The 6,055-nt window shown below is 40.6% G+C and overlaps 1 pseudogene; it reads right to left on the minus strand.

Moving 5' to 3' along the window:
- Positions 1-711: 711 nt before the first annotated feature.
- On the minus strand, positions 712-5,653 carry LOC149233481 (uncharacterized; annotated as a pseudogene).
- Between the last annotated feature and the right edge of the window lie 402 nt (positions 5,654-6,055).

Genomic DNA, 6,055 nt, shown 5'->3' on the forward strand with positions numbered 1-6,055 from the left:
AATTTTATTTTAAATAAAAATAAAAATTATTTTGTGTGGTTTTGAATTTTTTTTTTTATCCAAAATATTACACAAAATATTTTTTATTTTTATTTAAATAAAAAAACAACACTACAAAATAATTTTTTTATTTTTATTCAAATAACAAATTAAAAAAAATAACACACAAATTTTTTATTTATTTATTTATTTTTTAAAATAACAAATTAAAAAGATTGTTTTTAATTTATTATTTATGTGGATTTTTTTGAAAATTTTTTAGTTGTAAATAATAAAAAAAAACTAAAAAAAAAAAAACAACAAATAGTAACCACCAGCTCATAATGATGGAAGCTCACAAGCGCCAACAATAACCATAGGATGGCCGAATCTTTGGAGGGTTTCTGATGCATCGTGCTTCTGAGTTGGAATTTTCTACATGTTATGCGTTGGGCACACTCCTTGCTTTTTGGAAGCTGATCATGTTGATTTTATGAGATATGCTCCAGATATTTTTACAAATCCATGACCACATTATTACAATTTTTCCACTCTGTTTTATCGCCAGGGCCTATCGATATTTGCAAGGATTCAGCAGATATGTGTTTAACGGTGGCAATTGGTCGGGTTAAATGATGGCATGATGGCACACTGGGGCTCAATGGTGGTAAAGACCTGATGACTCTTATCAAAATTATCCCGGGATTTACTAACCATAAAATCCGCTCAACACTAAGAAAAATATGCAATCTTACCTGCCTCTTGTGCAATTTTTTTTTGGAGTTGGTTGGAGTATTCACAAGCTCGTTCACTGGCTTGTTCACAAGCACGGCTTCCAGAAAGCTTTCTAGTACGTATTATTTGCTGACCATGGCTGGAATCAACCTGGGTTTCCTGATTAGCACCACTGCTATTGTGGCTAAGAGAGCGGTCTAGAAACAAATCATCTTCCGAAAAATTTAAATTGATATCACTTGCACCAATCTGATCCTCCCCAACAACAGACAGTAAAGTATGCAGATCTCCCCAGTCACCAGCGTAGAAGTGAACATCAGGTGAAGCTCACGAGCATTTTGAAGGTTCACATATACATTTGGTATAGTGAGACAACGTAAAACTTCAGCATTGAAATCTTGAAAATGTACAGTTGAAGCACCCTTCAGACATGCAAAAATCCCAGGAAGACCATTCCCACATCCAAGCTCCAGAACTCGCTTTCCCCTGAATGACAATTGACCATCTGGAATTTCCCTTAAGTGTGTTCACTAGATCAAGAGAACTCTCCCAGAGTTTGAGGCCCCCTTTATACTTTCCAGGAACCAGATCCAAATAAGGCACTCCAAAGACATCCATAGTGTTCACTCGACTCTTGAGTAAGGTCAGGCCTCCTTGCAAATTGACAGGCTCAGCAACATACTTATCAGATTGAGCATCCTTAGAAGGAAGGACTTCCACCGACGGCGGAGGAGGCGGCAAGGGTTTCTCAGGAAACCCCCAGAGAGAATGAGGCTTGTCCGTCGACTGAAACAACGACTGGGGCGACAACCCTGGTTGAAGAACACTAACATGATCTAGTGTTATACCTTTCTGCCTATAATGAATCCCGATGGGTCAACTATATTTCTCACATATATTGCATCAGAAAGGATCATCCCCGGCAACGGTGCCAAAATGTTGAGCAATTTATTGGACTTAAATTGCTGCATAAATTATCGACCAGGGAAACTCGTAAGCTTGTGATGGTGCCAGCACAATATATGCAGGAGTAGGCAACTAACTCTATGTCTAACTAAATGATTTATGATTCAATACAATATGCAAGGGAAGAGGCTCCTAACTAAGGAGGTCCTGGTTGTCCTTCCCTACAGTATCATAGAGAAATCATTAATTACATAAAACTAAAACCTTGAAATGAAAACAAGAGAATGAACTTAGTTATTGTTTAGATTCAAGTAGAGAGAGAGACTAACTTAGTCTCTTGATTGTCCTCTCATGTACTAATCCAAACTAAACTAAGATTCATTCATAAGCATAAGAAATGAAATAACTTTGAAACATAAACACAAAAGAATGAATTTCAATTACCACATAAAGCATTGGAGAGAGAGCCTAACTTAGACTCTTGGTATCTCCTCATATGATACTTGAAACTTAAAAGCAAAAGAATGAATTCCAATTATCATACAAATCAAATAGAGAGAGAGAGCCTAACTTAGACCCTTAGTTGTCCTCTCATATGCTGATTACATTCTAATTTAAAACTCATTCATCAATCACAAACAAATCCTCAAACATCTAGACAAATAAATGAAATAAGATCTAATATGAAATAACATGTTTCTCTCATCCTTTTAGAGTGAGCTCAATTCTCTTAAGAACAAGACAAATTATTCCATATACTACATTAAGGAAAATTAAATCTAAAACTACATAATGGAAATATATGTAAAACTTATATCTAAAACTACAAAATGAACATATATGTAAAATGAAGCTTTATTCTATTCCATCATCAATTGGATACAATGCTCTAAGAGTCCTCCCTTTGGAATGGAGGAGGTACTCCTATTTATACAAAAACTATGATAACAACCTCATAAATGTAGACCCACTATTCTCTCCTTTGACCCACATATTTCTCAACCAATGATGACACATAACCCTATCCTCCATGATCTCCTCCATGAGGTCCATGATCTTCTCCATGAAGCTTATCTTATCAAATTCGAATTTGATCATTCAAGGCCACATAAAGATGCCCTGGAAGCTTCCTTTGTGCCTACACATGTCAACAAACTCATGCTAATTGTTAGGTATAAGTTTAAGCATATTATTTTCTAAGTTTTAGCCATAAATTCACTTAAAAATGTTAAGAATTAATAAACTTTGGAAAAGTATTGTTAGAACCCAATAATGAGGTAAATGTAATGATATGGAGGTGGAATGGAGGTGACATGAAGGTAAAATGTGAAAATATTGGTGAATAATGGAGTGAAAATAGGGACTATTTTGAGGCCCAACACGCTCATCACAAGATCAAGCACAAGACTTCCACCCCCTATCATCCTCAAGCAAATGGTCAGGTGGAAGTCACTAATCGAGCATTGGAAGGGATTTTGACCAAGGTTGTGAGCAGCAGCAGAAAGGATTGGGTAGATCACCTGGTTGAGGCCACTTGGGCCTACAATACCACTTGGAAGACCACAACCAGTTTCACACCTTATGAGCTGGTCTATGGGAAGAAAGCTTTGTTGTCCATAGAGTTCGAGTACAATACATTGAGGGTGGCAGCTCAACTGGACCTAGATCTCAGCCATGCTCAACGTGAGAGATTATTGCAGCTGAATGGGTTAGACGAATAAAGAATGTAGGCCCTCCTCCACTCAGAAGTAGTTCAACTCCAGAGGAAGATATGGCATGACCGACACCTTAATGAGAAGCAATTCCAGCTAGGAGATTGGGCGCTGCTGTATGACTCAAGATACAAGGATTTCAAAGGGAAGCTGAGGACAAGATGGTTAGGACCATATACAGTGGAGAAATGTAATGACAATGGTTCAGTCCTTATTAGGACCATTGATGAAGAGGCCATTCCCATGCTTGTCAATGGACATCGACTGAAAATCTACAAGAAACCGCTCTCGAGGCAGGAATTCATTGAAACTGTGGAAAAATCAGTGCTGTTAATAGAGCAGGGTTCTACCTCTGTTCTGGCCACCCCTTGATCATCAAAAAAAAAAGGAGAATAAAAGGATCCTTGGGCAAAAACCTCTTTGAGGCGGCCAGGGCAGGCAGTGAGGGTGAAAACCTCATGGAGGCGCCCCTGCTGTCTCTCGAAAAATAAAGAAATGGAATAAAAAAGATCCTTGGGTGAAAACCTCTTTGAGGCGCCTAGGGCAGATAGTGGGGGTGAAAACCTCATAGAGGCGCCCCTGCTGTCTCTCAAAAAAAAAAAGAAGAAAAAAGGAAAAAACAAGGAGAAAAAGAAAGAAAAAAAGAAGAAGAAAAAACAAGTTTGATCTTTGAAATTATTGCAGGTTGCAGGGATATAATGCAGATAAAGAGGGTCGTGCAAACCAAGGACAGGGTTCCATCCCAAGCTACCAGGCATCCTCACCGACACTCCATCCATGGCCACACACTTTTTCCGGGATTTGGACACATTCGGGTCAAGATTCAACCTCCTACAGGAAGTTTCACGACTTTCTATAGGAAGTTATGCATTTCTATAGGAAACATCTTGTAGAACCTTTGGACGAGCCAAAATCGATTCTGGAGGAGGATTTAAGACTTTAAGTTTGTTGGTGAGGCCTGCAGCCACCCCTTGGTCCCATCCATCACCTGTTTCCTCTCTTTCCACTGCCATTTCCAACATTTGGTCATGTACCCCTGCACAGTCATGTAAAAAAGTCATGTTTTCCTCAGATCACCATTTTTTTCCAGGGGACAAATCAAATACATGAAGGCCCACATACTATACCTGTCAAAAGCTCCAAGAGGACCCTTCACCCGTGACTGTAGCCGTGCCTGTTTCAGCATGCATCCCAAGAGGATAAGCAGCTACAGGATGTCCTACAGGAATCCTGTAGCAGCTGATCCGCCTGGAATACACACTATGGAGTCAGGAGTAGTTGAAATCAGCACATAAGGCATGCTACTAACTCCATGGAAATATGAACATCTTCTCCACAGCTGAGAGCAGGCGGGGCCGTGCATGCAACGATTCACCACCATAGGACCGGTTCTCGAAAGCCTTGCATCTGGCATTAGCAAATGGACAAGAGAATTACCACGCCTGTGCATGAAGTAGCAGTGAGCAAAACCATTGCTTCACGTCCAAAAACCTGCGAAACATGTCCGCGGTCACCCCCAGGTAAGTGCCTAACCTTATTTCGTCAAATTAACATGAATGATACTATGAAACTTGCATGACTGTGAATGTGCGGATTGAACAAATGCAATGGTCAGTCAACTGGCCATCCAGAGCCAGTTGAACTGTCTCGTGGGATCCGAACGAGCATGGTTATGTTCGATTCTGCCAGAAAGACGTGGAGCCGACACGTGGGAAGTGTCCAGTCAGGGAAATCAGCAGATTTGCAGTGAAATCGGCGGACTAACAAGGATGATGGCGGGTAATGGCGGAGATAGATATTGGTGGTCAGAAACACGCTGAGGAATGATGGCTGTGATGTTGTCTAACGGCTCGGCCTGGACACCTCACCCCCCGCGCCATGAATTACACCGTATTTCAAAATCATTTAGCCAGAGCATGCACCTCAACCACTGTCATTTACACCACAACTGGTTTTCAGCACCGTGAGCGTCCTCCTCTGCAGTTCGTTAGCTCGAATTTCTCGGCCCAGTACAAACTATTCCCGTGTCCCAGAATTGCTCCGTAGTACTATGACGTCCTCCAGAAGCAACATAAGTTCTCTATAGGAAGTAGAGTGAAAGCTACCGGAGCAGAGAAACCCGTGGCTGTGCATTAGAATTGGAAATGTCGAGGAGAGGTAGGCTCAAACATGCCATCCCCATGCTTAATTTTCGAAAGGTTGTGAATTAGCTTGTTTGAAGGGGGGAAAATTGAAACCAGTTTTCCTGTGGTCAAGAACGGTGGTTTGCTTATAGTACACAGAATTTCTTTTGAATGGTGTTGCATCGTACTCACCTCCATGATTCCTGTTAACAAACTCTCCCCATTATTATGACAAACCGCTGTAAGGCTCACCTGTGCACTTATCAATTTTTTTTTTTGTGTGACTGTTATATGATTGGTATTAAAATTTGCTCTGCACTCTATCTGTGAGAGCTTCATTCCTTTTGACAAGTCGAAGTCTTGGGCGGCGACAGTATTTTAACAAGAGAATTGGTGAAAGGGGGAGATACAAACAGTAGAGAAACCCTAACCTGAGAACCAAGGGGGAAAACCACATCCGAATTTCCATTCTAACCAGAGCTCAAGTCGAAAACAGGGTATCTTCACCATGCCTGGAGGGTTTATCAGAAAGGAACCCTCAGATTCCAAGAAATTGAGAGAAACTCCTGAGGTGGTAGACCTGTTTACCCATGCAAAGTG

Source organism: Pinus tabuliformis, chromosome J (genome assembly GCF_031772625.1).
Source record: "Pinus tabuliformis cultivar Carrire ecotype Pingquan chromosome J, CPIR1, whole genome shotgun sequence".
Taxonomy (NCBI): Eukaryota; Viridiplantae; Streptophyta; class Pinopsida; order Pinales; family Pinaceae; genus Pinus; species Pinus tabuliformis.